The sequence below is a fragment of the Hyla sarda genome, chromosome 8 (genome assembly GCF_029499605.1).
Source record: "Hyla sarda isolate aHylSar1 chromosome 8, aHylSar1.hap1, whole genome shotgun sequence".
Taxonomy (NCBI): domain Eukaryota; kingdom Metazoa; phylum Chordata; class Amphibia; order Anura; family Hylidae; genus Hyla; species Hyla sarda.
The window spans coordinates 117,899,811-117,913,898 of record NC_079196.1 but is presented as its reverse complement, the minus strand read 5'-3'; the positions used below and the strand labels follow the sequence as shown (position 1 = coordinate 117,913,898).

The following is a 14,088-nucleotide window of genomic DNA, read 5'->3' as shown; positions in this document are numbered from 1 at the left end:
TTTTCCGTCTTCTTCTTCTTCTTCTTCTTCAGACCCTGTCATAGCACTAATGCCTTTCCAATACCACCAGCAGATGGAGACACTCCATTGCAACATTGGTTGTGAGCAGCAGTTTCTAAAAACAAATGCCTCATGGCGGATTTCCCATCCATCAATGGATGGTAAATTTTGTTTTTATCATTCACTGACCACAGAAACCAATGCATGGTCAAGCAACAGCAATGACACACCCTTGTGTATAGGCATGAGACCCTCATGTCATTTAACAGGATTCAGCACCACCCACAAGACAGCTACCTGTCATGTCATGTCAAACCTGCACAGGTGTGCTAGATTATTATTATTTAGTTTTATTTTATTTTTTTACACCAATCAGTGTGCAAACATGGTCATTAAAACGCTAAATGAATAGACGTTCATAAACCAGTCAGTGCAACTCATCATTTTGGTCTCCAATTCTCAAACTCAAATTCTCACCCACGGAGGATTAAATGAGAATCTTTCTTGTTTAACACTGGAATGGGGTGGTGCACTGTTCACTACCCGAAGATACTGCCACATCGGGTCAATGCATAGGGCGACAGAAGCAAGCTTCCAAATCAGCTCCCTTTCTCAAAAATCCATTTAATTTATGGTCCCCAGATAGGGAACGTATGTATCAGTATGTGCTCACAAGTCACCCAAGTGCAAGTATTCACACAAAAAAAAAAACGTGCCTCAGGATGCGATCTGTCGCAAGATCCTTTCTTTTTTTACACTTGATCTAAGCCAAAAGGCCTAGAGGGGATAACCGGGAAAGGGGTGGACCCAACCATGTCCCCTTCATGAGCACTCACATTACTCATAGGAATGGAAGGAAGGCTGGCAGCCAACCAGACTCCCATACACTCTCTGGGTGGGTGGCAGTCAGCCACCCATACATACATACATACAGCACAGGCTAAACCCACATCATCACTTAAAAAAAGGACAGGCGACCATTGCACTCTGATGGAGCATTTAGCAATGCAATCCATAGCCTGGCTTTTGCCTGAACCCCCATCACTCCTCCTCTTGCATATAAGACAATATTTCAGATCTGCATATGAAAACAACACGCCTACCTTTGTTGCACATAGCTGCCTGCCTGTCTCTAGTTACCCCACTGGCTGTAGCTGCGTCCCTTCCGACATGGAATAACACCAACTGTAACGATAAACTGAAAATTAACAGTATAAACCTGCATCATTTTGGACTCTGGTATTTGCTGAATCCGGGTGACCTGACAATCGATGGTGGTGCCGCTGGTGATTCTGGCCTTCTTGGAATCTGTTGGGCCTATGTGTTAGCTCACACATCACTTGGGTATCCATGGTAACTACCACAACATGGTCATCTGCAGTTTACATCTAGCCCGTGGCATTGAATGGCATTTTAAAAGTGCTAAGGGTCCTGGTGCAATAATCCTCCCATGAGGATCAGCCTCAACGGCTTTGTAGATTGCACTCATGTCAGCAACTCCATATACATTTTTTTTTTCTTCATGCTTCTTTTTTCATCCTTTTTCCTTTCTGTCATTCAGACTTTCATTCATTCGATCTCTCTCACTCACTTGCTTTAACTCATTTGTTCTCACTCACTCACTCACTCACTCAATCACTCACTCACTCATTCACTCTCACTCACTCTCACTCTCTCACTCACTCGCTCACTAAGTCAGTCTCTCTCTCTCTCTCTCTCTTTCTTTTTATATATATTTTTTTCCGTCTTCTTCTTCTTCTTCTTCAGACCCTGTCATAGCACTAATGCCTTTCCAATACCACCAGCAGATGGAGACACTCCATTGCAACATTGGTTGTGAGCAGCAGTTTCTAAAAACAAATGCCTCATGGCGGATTTCCCATCCATCAATAGATGGTAAATTTAGTTTTTATCATTCACTGACCACAGAAACCAATGCATGGTCAAGCAACAGCAATGACACACCCTTGTGTATAGGCATGAGACCCTCATGTCATTTAACAGGATTCAGCACCACCCACAAGACAGCTACCTGTCATGTCATGTCAAACCTGCACAGGTGTGCTAGATTATTATTATTTAGTTTTATTTTATTTTTTTACACCAATCAGTGTGCAAACATGGTCATTAAAACGCTAAATGAATAGACGTTCATAAACCAGTCAGTGCAACTCATCATTTTGGTCTCCAATTCTCAAACTCAAATTCTCACCCACGGAGGATTAAATGAGAATCTTTCTTGTTTAACACTGGAATGGGGTGGTGCACTGTTCACTACCCGAAGATACTGCCACATCGGGTCAATGCATAGGGCGACAGAAGCAAGCTTCCAAATCAGCTCCCTTTCTCAAAAATCCATTTAATTTATGGTCCCCAGATAGGGAACGTATGTATCAGTATGTGCTCACAAGTCACCCAAGTGCAAGTATTCACACAAAAAAAAAACGTGCCTCAGGATGCGATCTGTCGCAAGATCCTTTCTTTTTTTACACTTGATCTAAGCCAAAAGGCCTAGAGGGGATAACCGGGAAAGGGGTGGACCCAACCATGTCCCCTTCATGAGCACTCACATTACTCATAGGAATGGAAGGAAGGCTGGCAGCCAACCAGACTCCCATACACTCTCTGGGTGGGTGGCAGTCAGCCACCCATACATACATACATACAGCACAGGCTAAACCCACATCATCACTTAAAAAAAGGACAGGCGACCATTGCACTCTGATGGAGCATTTAGCAATGCAATCCATAGCCTGGCTTTTGCCTGAACCCCCATCACTCCTCCTCTTGCATATAAGACAATATTTCAGATCTGCATATGAAAACAACACGCCTACCTTTGTTGCACATAGCTGCCTGCCTGTCTCTAGTTACCCCACTGGCTGTAGCTGCGTCCCTTCCGACATGGAATAACACCAACTGTAACGATAAACTGAAAATTAACAGTATAAACCTGCATCATTTTGGACTCTGGTATTTGCTGAATCCGGGTGACCTGACAATCGATGGTGGTGCCGCTGGTGATTCTGGCCTTCTTGGAATCTGTTGGGCCTATGTGTTAGCTCACACATCACTTGGGTATCCATGGTAACTACCACAACATGGTCATCTGCAGTTTACATCTAGCCCGTGGCATTGAATGGCATTTTAAAAGTGCTAAGGGTCCTGGTGCAATAATCCTCCCATGAGGATCAGCCTCAACGGCTTTGTAGATTGCACTCATGTCAGCAACTCCATATACATTTTTTTTTCTTCATGCTTCTTTCTTCATCCTTTTTTCTTTCTGTCATTCAGACTTTCATTCATTCGATCTCTCTCACTCACTTGCTTTAACTCATTTGTTCTCACTCACTCACTCACTCACTCACTCACTCAATCACTCACTCACTCATTCACTCTCACTCACTCTCACTCTCTCACTCACTCGCTCACTAAGTCAGTCTCTCTCTCTCTCTCTCTTTTTCTTTTTATATATATTTTTTTCCGTCTTCTTCTTCTTCTTCTTCAGACCCTGTCATAGCACTAATGCCTTTCCAATACCACCAGCAGATGGAGACACTCCATTGCAACATTGGTTGTGAGCAGCAGTTTCTAAAAACAAATGCCTCATGGCGGATTTCCCATCCATCAATAGATGGTAAATTTAGTTTTTATCATTCACTGACCACAGAAACCAATGCATGGTCAAGCAACAGCAATGACACACCCTTGTGTATAGGCATGAGACCCTCATGTCATTTAACAGGATTCAGCACCACCCACAAGACAGCTACCTGTCATGTCATGTCAAACCTGCACAGGTGTGCTAGATTATTATTATTTAGTTTTATTTTATTTTTTTACACCAATCAATGTGCAAACATGGTCATTAAAACGCTAAATGAATAGACGTTCATAAACCAGTCAGTGCAACTCATCATTTTGGTCTCCAATTCTCAAACTCAAATTCTCACCCACGGAGGATTAAATGAGAATCTTTCTTGTTTAACACTGGAATGGGGTGGTGCACTGTTCACTACCCGAAGATACTGCCACATCGGGTCAATGCATAGGGCGACAGAAGCAAGCTTCCAAATCAGCTCCCTTTCTCAAAAATCCATTTAATTTATGGTCCCCAGATAGGGAACGTATGTATCAGTATGTGCTCACAAGTCACCCAAGTGCAAGTATTCACACAAAAAAAAACGTGCCTCAGGATGCGATCTGTCGCAAGATCCTTTCTTTTTTTACACTTGATCTAAGCCAAAAGGCCTAGAGGGGATAACCGGGAAAGGGGTGGACCCAACCATGTCCCCTTCATGAGCACTCACATTACTCATAGGAATGGAAGGAAGGCTGGCAGCCAACCAGACTCCCATACACTCTCTGGGTGGGTGGCAGTCAGCCACCCATACATACATACATACAGCACAGGCTAAACCCACATCATCACTTAAAAAAAGGACAGGCGACCATTGCACTCTGATGGAGCATTTAGCAATGCAATCCATAGCCTGGCTTTTGCCTGAACCCCCATCACTCCTCCTCTTGCATATAAGACAATATTTCAGATCTGCATATGAAAACAACACGCCTACCTTTGTTGCACATAGCTGCCTGCCTGTCTCTAGTTACCCCACTGGCTGTAGCTGCGTCCCTTCCGACATGGAATAACACCAACTGTAACGATAAACTGAAAATTAACAGTATAAACCTGCATCATTTTGGACTCTGGTATTTGCTGAATCCGGGTGACCTGACAATCGATGGTGGTGCCGCTGGTGATTCTGGCCTTCTTGGAATCTGTTGGGCCTATGTGTTAGCTCACACATCACTTGGGTATCCATGGTAACTACCACAACATGGTCATCTGCAGTTTACATCTAGCCCGTGGCATTGAATGGCATTTTAAAAGTGCTAAGGGTCCTGGTGCAATAATCCTCCCATGAGGATCAGCCTCAACGGCTTTGTAGATTGCACTCATGTCAGCAACTCCATATACATTTTTTTTTCTTCATGCTTCTTTCTTCATCCTTTTTTCTTTCTGTCATTCAGACTTTCATTCATTCGATCTCTCTCACTCACTTGCTTTAACTCATTTGTTCTCACTCACTCACTCACTCACTCACTCAATCACTCACTCACTCATTCACTCTCACTCACTCTCACTCTCTCACTCACTCGCTCACTAAGTCAGTCTCTCTCTCTCTCTCTCTCTTTTTCTTTTTATATATATTTTTTTCCGTCTTCTTCTTCTTCTTCTTCTTCTTCAGACCCTGTCATAGCACTAATGCCTTTCCAATACCACCAGCAGATGGAGACACTCCATTGCAACATTGGTTGTGAGCAGCAGTTTCTAAAAACAAATGCCTCATGGCGGATTTCCCATCCATCAATGGATGGTAAATTTTGTTTTTATCATTCACTGACCACAGAAACCAATGCATGGTCAAGCAACAGCAATGACACACCCTTGTGTATAGGCATGAGACCCTCATGTCATTTAACAGGATTCAGCACCACCCACAAGACAGCTACCTGTCATGTCATGTCAAACCTGCACAGGTGTGCTAGATTATTATTATTTAGTTTTATTTTATTTTTTTACACCAATCAGTGTGCAAACATGGTCATTAAAACGCTAAATGAATAGACGTTCATAAACCAGTCAGTGCAACTCATCATTTTGGTCTCCAATTCTCAAACTCAAATTCTCACCCACGGAGGATTAAATGAGAATCTTTCTTGTTTAACACTGGAATGGGGTGGTGCACTGTTCACTACCCGAAGATACTGCCACATCGGGTCAATGCATAGGGCGACAGAAGCAAGCTTCCAAATCAGCTCCCTTTCTCAAAAATCCATTTAATTTATGGTCCCCAGATAGGGAACGTATGTATCAGTATGTGCTCACAAGTCACCCAAGTGCAAGTATTCACACAAAAAAAAACGTGCCTCAGGATGCGATCTGTCGCAAGATCCTTTCTTTTTTTACACTTGATCTAAGCCAAAAGGCCTAGAGGGGATAACCGGGAAAGGGGTGGACCCAACCATGTCCCCTTCATGAGCACTCACATTACTCATAGGAATGGAAGGAAGGCTGGCAGCCAACCAGACTCCCATACACTCTCTGGGTGGGTGGCAGTCAGCCACCCATACATACATACATACAGCACAGGCTAAACCCACATCATCACTTAAAAAAAGGACAGGCGACCATTGCACTCTGATGGAGCATTTAGCAATGCAATCCATAGCCTGGCTTTTGCCTGAACCCCCATCACTCCTCCTCTTGCATATAAGACAATATTTCAGATCTGCATATGAAAACAACACGCCTACCTTTGTTGCACATAGCTGCCTGCCTGTCTCTAGTTACCCCACTGGCTGTAGCTGCGTCCCTTCCGACATGGAATAACACCAACTGTAACGATAAACTGAAAATTAACAGTATAAACCTGCATCATTTTGGACTCTGGTATTTGCTGAATCCGGGTGACCTGACAATCGATGGTGGTGCCGCTGGTGATTCTGGCCTTCTTGGAATCTGTTGGGCCTATGTGTTAGCTCACACATCACTTGGGTATCCATGGTAACTACCACAACATGGTCATCTGCAGTTCACATCTAGCCCGTGGCATTGAATGGCATTTTAAAAGTGCTAAGGGTCCTGGTGCAATAATCCTCCCATGAGGATCAGCCTCAACGGCTTTGTAGATTGCACTCATGTCAGCAACTCCATATACATTTTTTTTTCTTCATGCTTCTTTCTTCATCCTTTTTTCTTTCTGTCATTCAGACTTTCATTCATTCGATCTCTCTCACTCACTTGCTTTAACTCATTTGTTCTCACTCACTCACTCACTCACTCACTCACTCAATCACTCACTCACTCATTCACTCTCACTCACTCTCACTCTCTCACTCACTCGCTCACTAAGTCAGTCTCTCTCTCTCTCTCTCTTTTTCTTTTTATATATATTTTTTTCCGTCTTCTTCTTCTTCTTCTTCTTCTTCAGACCCTGTCATAGCACTAATGCCTTTCCAATACCACCAGCAGATGGAGACACTCCATTGCAACATTGGTTGTGAGCAGCAGTTTCTAAAAACAAATGCCTCATGGCGGATTTCCCATCCATCAATGGATGGTAAATTTTGTTTTTATCATTCACTGACCACAGAAACCAATGCATGGTCAAGCAACAGCAATGACACACCCTTGTGTATAGGCATGAGACCCTCATGTCATTTAACAGGATTCAGCACCACCCACAAGGCAGCTACCTGTCATGTCATGTCAAACCTGCACAGGTGTGCTAGATTATTATTATTTAGTTTTATTTTATTTTTTTACACCAATCAGTGTGCAAACATGGTCATTAAAACGCTAAATGAATAGACGTTCATAAACCAGTCAGTGCAACTCATCATTTTGGTCTCCAATTCTCAAACTCAAATTCTCACCCACGGAGGATTAAATGAGAATCTTTCTTGTTTAACACTGGAATGGGGTGGTGCACTGTTCACTACCCGAAGATACTGCCACATCGGGTCAATGCATAGGGCGACAGAAGCAAGCTTCCAAATCAGCTCCCTTTCTCAAAAATCCATTTAATTTATGGTCCCCAGATAGGGAACGTATGTATCAGTATGTGCTCACAAGTCACCCAAGTGCAAGTATTCACACAAAAAAAAACGTGCCTCAGGATGCGATCTGTCGCAAGATCCTTTCTTTTTTTACACTTGATCTAAGCCAAAAGGCCTAGAGGGGATAACCGGGAAAGGGGTGGACCCAACCATGTCCCCTTCATGAGCACTCACATTACTCATAGGAATGGAAGGAAGGCTGGCAGCCAACCAGACTCCCATACACTCTCTGGGTGGGTGGCAGTCAGCCACCCATACATACATACATACAGCACAGGCTAAACCCACATCATCACTTAAAAAAAGGACAGGCGACCATTGCACTCTGATGGAGCATTTAGCAATGCAATCCATAGCCTGGCTTTTGCCTGAACCCCCATCACTCCTCCTCTTGCATATAAGACAATATTTCAGATCTGCATATGAAAACAACACGCCTACCTTTGTTGCACATAGCTGCCTGCCTGTCTCTAGTTACCCCACTGGCTGTAGCTGCGTCCCTTCCGACATGGAATAACACCAACTGTAACGATAAACTGAAAATTAACAGTATAAACCTGCATCATTTTGGACTCTGGTATTTGCTGAATCCGGGTGACCTGACAATCGATGGTGGTGCCGCTGGTGATTCTGGCCTTCTTGGAATCTGTTGGGCCTATGTGTTAGCTCACACATCACTTGGGTATCCATGGTAACTACCACAACATGGTCATCTGCAGTTCACATCTAGCCCGTGGCATTGAATGGCATTTTAAAAGTGCTAAGGGTCCTGGTGCAATAATCCTCCCATGAGGATCAGCCTCAACGGCTTTGTAGATTGCACTCATGTCAGCAACTCCATATACATTTTTTTTTCTTCATGCTTCTTTCTTCATCCTTTTTTCTTTCTGTCATTCAGACTTTCATTCATTCGATCTCTCTCACTCACTTGCTTTAACTCATTTGTTCTCACTCACTCACTCACTCAATCACTCACTCACTCATTCACTCTCACTCACTCTCACTCTCTCACTCACTCGCTCACTAAGTCAGTCTCTCTCTCTCTCTCTCTCTTTTTCTTTTTATATATATTTTTTTCCGTCTTCTTCTTCTTCTTCTTCTTCTTCTTCTTCTTCAGACCCTGTCATAGCACTAATGCCTTTCCAATACCACCAGCAGATGGAGACACTCCATTGCAACATTGGTTGTGAGCAGCAGTTTCTAAAAACAAATGCCTCATGGCGGATTTCCCATCCATCAATGGATGGTAAATTTTGTTTTTATCATTCACTGACCACAGAAACCAATGCATGGTCAAGCAACAGCAATGACACACCCTTGTGTATAGGCATGAGACCCTCATGTCATTTAACAGGATTCAGCACCACCCACAAGGCAGCTACCTGTCATGTCATGTCAAACCTGCACAGGTGTGCTAGATTATTATTATTTAGTTTTATTTTATTTTTTTACACCAATCAGTGTGCAAACATGGTCATTAAAACGCTAAATGAATAGACGTTCATAAACCAGTCAGTGCAACTCATCATTTTGGTCTCCAATTCTCAAACTCAAATTCTCACCCACGGAGGATTAAATGAGAATCTTTCTTGTTTAACACTGGAATGGGGTGGTGCACTGTTCACTACCCGAAGATACTGCCACATCGGGTCAATGCATAGGGCGACAGAAGCAAGCTTCCAAATCAGCTCCCTTTCTCAAAAATCCATTTAATTTATGGTCCCCAGATAGGGAACGTATGTATCAGTATGTGCTCACAAGTCACCCAAGTGCAAGTATTCACACAAAAAAAAACGTGCCTCAGGATGCGATCTGTCGCAAGATCCTTTCTTTTTTTACACTTGATCTAAGCCAAAAGGCCTAGAGGGGATAACCGGGAAAGGGGTGGACCCAACCATGTCCCCTTCATGAGCACTCACATTACTCATAGGAATGGAAGGAAGGCTGGCAGCCAACCAGACTCCCATACACTCTCTGGGTGGGTGGCAGTCAGCCACCCATACATACATACATACAGCACAGGCTAAACCCACATCATCACTTAAAAAAAGGACAGGCGACCATTGCACTCTGATGGAGCATTTAGCAATGCAATCCATAGCCTGGCTTTTGCCTGAACCCCCATCACTCCTCCTCTTGCATATAAGACAATATTTCAGATCTGCATATGAAAACAACACGCCTACCTTTGTTGCACATAGCTGCCTGCCTGTCTCTAGTTACCCCACTGGCTGTAGCTGCGTCCCTTCCGACATGGAATAACACCAACTGTAACGATAAACTGAAAATTAACAGTATAAACCTGCATCATTTTGGACTCTGGTATTTGCTGAATCCGGGTGACCTGACAATCGATGGTGGTGCCGCTGGTGATTCTGGCCTTCTTGGAATCTGTTGGGCCTATGTGTTAGCTCACACATCACTTGGGTATCCATGGTAACTACCACAACATGGTCATCTGCAGTTCACATCTAGCCCGTGGCATTGAATGGCATTTTAAAAGTGCTAAGGGTCCTGGTGCAATAATCCTCCCATGAGGATCAGCCTCAACGGCTTTGTAGATTGCACTCATGTCAGCAACTCCATATACATTTTTTTTTCTTCATGCTTCTTTCTTCATCCTTTTTTCTTTCTGTCATTCAGACTTTCATTCATTCGATCTCTCTCACTCACTTGCTTTAACTCATTTGTTCTCACTCACTCACTCACTCAATCACTCACTCACTCATTCACTCTCACTCACTCTCACTCTCTCACTCACTCGCTCACTAAGTCAGTCTCTCTCTCTCTCTCTCTCTTTTTCTTTTTATATATATTTTTTTCCGTCTTCTTCTTCTTCTTCTTCTTCTTCTTCTTCAGACCCTGTCATAGCACTAATGCCTTTCCAATACCACCAGCAGATGGAGACACTCCATTGCAACATTGGTTGTGAGCAGCAGTTTCTAAAAACAAATGCCTCATGGCGGATTTCCCATCCATCAATGGATGGTAAATTTTGTTTTTATCATTCACTGACCACAGAAACCAATGCATGGTCAAGCAACAGCAATGACACACCCTTGTGTATAGGCATGAGACCCTCATGTCATTTAACAGGATTCAGCACCACCCACAAGGCAGCTACCTGTCATGTCATGTCAAACCTGCACAGGTGTGCTAGATTATTATTATTTAGTTTTATTTTATTTTTTTACACCAATCAGTGTGCAAACATGGTCATTAAAACGCTAAATGAATAGACGTTCATAAACCAGTCAGTGCAACTCATCATTTTGGTCTCCAATTCTCAAACTCAAATTCTCACCCACGGAGGATTAAATGAGAATCTTTCTTGTTTAACACTGGAATGGGGTGGTGCACTGTTCACTACCCGAAGATACTGCCACATCGGGTCAATGCATAGGGCGACAGAAGCAAGCTTCCAAATCAGCTCCCTTTCTCAAAAATCCATTTAATTTATGGTCCCCAGATAGGGAACGTATGTATCAGTATGTGCTCACAAGTCACCCAAGTGCAAGTATTCACACAAAAAAAAACGTGCCTCAGGATGCGATCTGTCGCAAGATCATTTCTTTTTTTACACTTGATCTAAGCCAAAAGGCCTAGAGGGGATAACCGGGAAAGGGGTGGACCCAACCATGTCCCCTTCATGAGCACTCACATTACTCATAGGAATGGAAGGAAGGCTGGCAGCCAACCAGACTCCCATACACTCTCTGGGTGGGTGGCAGTCAGCCACCCATACATACATACATACAGCACAGGCTAAACCCACATCATCACTTAAAAAAAGGACAGGCGACCATTGCACTCTGATGGAGCATTTAGCAATGCAATCCATAGCCTGGCTTTTGCCTGAACCCCCATCACTCCTCCTCTTGCATATAAGACAATATTTCAGATCTGAATATGAAAACAACACGCCTACCTTTGTTGCACATAGCTGCCTGCCTGTCTCTAGTTACCCCACTGGCTGTAGCTGCGTCCCTTCCGACATGGAATAACACCAACTGTAACGATAAACTGAAAATTAACAGTATAAACCTGCATCATTTTGGACTCTGGTATTTGCTGAATCCGGGTGACCTGACAATCGATGGTGGTGCCGCTGGTGATTCTGGCCTTCTTGGAATCTGTTGGGCCTGTGTTAGCTCACACATCACTTGGGTATCCATGGTAACTACCACAACATGGTCATCTGCAGTTTACATCTAGCCCGTGGCATTGAATGGCATTTTAAAAGTGCTAAGGGTCCTGGTGCAATAATCCTCCCATGAGGATCAGCCTCAACGGCTTTGTAGATTGCACTCATGTCAGCAACTCCATATACATTTTTTTTTCTTCATGCTTCTTTCTTCATCCTTTTTTCTTTCTGTCATTCAGACTTTCATTCATCCGATCTCTCTCACTCACTTGCTTTAACTCATTTGTTCTCACTCACTCACTCACTTACTCAATCACTCACTCACTCACTCTCTCACTCACTCGCTCACTAAGTCAGTCTCTCTCTCTCTCTCTCTTTTTCTTTTTATATATATTTTTTTCCGTCTTCTTCTTCTTCTTCTTCAGACCCTGTCATAGCACTAATGCCTTTCCAATACCACCAGCAGATGGAGACACTCCATTGCAACATTGGTTGTGAGCAGCAGTTTCTAAAAACAAATGCCTCATGGCGGATTTCCCATCCATCAATGGATGGTAAATTTTGTTTTTATCATTCACTGACCACAGAAACCAATGCATGGTCAAGCAACAGCAATGACACACCCTTGTGTATAGGCATGAGACCCTCATGTCATTTAACAGGATTCAGCACCACCCACAAGACAGCTACCTGTCATGTCATGTCAAACCTGCACAGGTGTGCTAGATTATTATTATTTAGTTTTATTTTATTTTTTTACACCAATCAGTGTGCAAACATGGTCATTAAAACGCTAAATGAATAGACGTTCATAAACCAGTCAGTGCAACTCATCATTTTGGTCTCCAATTCTCAAACTCAAATTCTCACCCACGGAGGATTAAATGAGAATCTTTCTTGTTTAACACTGGAATGGGGTGGTGCACTGTTCACTACCCGAAGATACTGCCACATCGGGTCAATGCATAGGGCGACAGAAGCAAGCTTCCAAATCAGCTCCCTTTCTCAAAAATCCATTTAATTTATGGTCCCCAGATAGGGAACGTATGTATCAGTATGTGCTCACAAGTCACCCAAGTGCAAGTATTCACACAAAAAAAAACGTGCCTCAGGATGCGATCTGTCGCAAGATCCTTTCTTTTTTTACACTTGATCTAAGCCAAAAGGCCTAGAGGGGATAACCGGGAAAGGGGTGGACCCAACCATGTCCCCTTCATGAGCACTCACATTACTCATAGGAATGGAAGGAAGGCTGGCAGCCAACCAGACTCCCATACACTCTCTGGGTGGGTGGCAGTCAGCCACCCATACATACATACATACAGCACAGGCTAAACCCACATCATCACTTAAAAAAAGGACAGGCGACCATTGCACTCTGATGGAGCATTTAGCAATGCAATCCATAGCCTGGCTTTTGCCTGAACCCCCATCACTCCTCCTCTTGCATATAAGACAATATTTCAGATCTGCATATGAAAACAACACGCCTACCTTTGTTGCACATAGCTGCCTGCCTGTCTCTAGTTACCCCACTGGCTGTAGCTGCGTCCCTTCCGACATGGAATAACACCAACTGTAACGATAAACTGAAAATTAACAGTATAAACCTGCATCATTTTGGACTCTGGTATTTGCTGAATCCGGGTGACCTGACAATCGATGGTGGTGCCGCTGGTGATTCTGGCCTTCTTGGAATCTGTTGGGCCTATGTGTTAGCTCACACATCACTTGGGTATCCATGGTAACTACCACAACATGGTCATCTGCAGTTTACATCTAGCCCGTGGCATTGAATGGCATTTTAAAAGTGCTAAGGGTCCTGGTGCAATAATCCTCCCATGAGGATCAGCCTCAACGGCTTTGTAGATTGCACTCATGTCAGCAACTCCATATACATTTTTTTTTCTTCATGCTTCTTTCTTCATCCTTTTTTCTTTCTGTCATTCAGACTTTCATTCATTCGATCTCTCTCACTCACTTGCTTTAACTCATTTGTTCTCACTCACTCACTCACTCACTCACTCAATCACTCACTCACTCATTCACTCTCACTCACTCTCACTCTCTCACTCACTCACTCGCTCACTAAGTCAGTCTCTCTCTCTCTCTCTTTTTCTTTTTATATATATTTTTTTCTGTCTTCTTCTTCTTCTTCTTCAGACCCTGTCATAGCACTAATGCCTTTCCAATACCACCAGCAGATGGAGACACTCCATTGCAACATTGGTTGTGAGCAGCAGTTTCTAAAAACAAATGCCTCATGGCGGATTTCCCATCCATCAATGGATGGTAAATTTTGTTTTTATCATTCACTG

At 43.4% G+C, this 14,088-nt stretch overlaps 8 pseudogenes; all 8 read right to left on the bottom strand.

Annotated features, from left to right (window-relative positions):
• Positions 1-522: 522 nt before the first annotated feature.
• LOC130288350 (U2 spliceosomal RNA) lies at positions 523-788 on the bottom strand (annotated as a pseudogene).
• Positions 789-2,257: 1,469 nt separating this feature from the next.
• LOC130288129 (U2 spliceosomal RNA) lies at positions 2,258-2,522 on the bottom strand (annotated as a pseudogene).
• Positions 2,523-3,998: 1,476 nt separating this feature from the next.
• On the bottom strand, positions 3,999-4,262 carry LOC130287407 (U2 spliceosomal RNA; annotated as a pseudogene).
• A 1,480-nt stretch (positions 4,263-5,742) lies between these two features.
• LOC130287406 (U2 spliceosomal RNA) lies at positions 5,743-6,006 on the bottom strand (annotated as a pseudogene).
• A 1,482-nt stretch (positions 6,007-7,488) lies between these two features.
• On the bottom strand, positions 7,489-7,752 carry LOC130287404 (U2 spliceosomal RNA; annotated as a pseudogene).
• Positions 7,753-9,233: 1,481 nt separating this feature from the next.
• LOC130287403 (U2 spliceosomal RNA) lies at positions 9,234-9,497 on the bottom strand (annotated as a pseudogene).
• A 1,478-nt stretch (positions 9,498-10,975) lies between these two features.
• On the bottom strand, positions 10,976-11,239 carry LOC130286096 (U2 spliceosomal RNA; annotated as a pseudogene).
• A 1,446-nt stretch (positions 11,240-12,685) lies between these two features.
• On the bottom strand, positions 12,686-12,949 carry LOC130287402 (U2 spliceosomal RNA; annotated as a pseudogene).
• Positions 12,950-14,088: the final 1,139 nt, after the last annotated feature.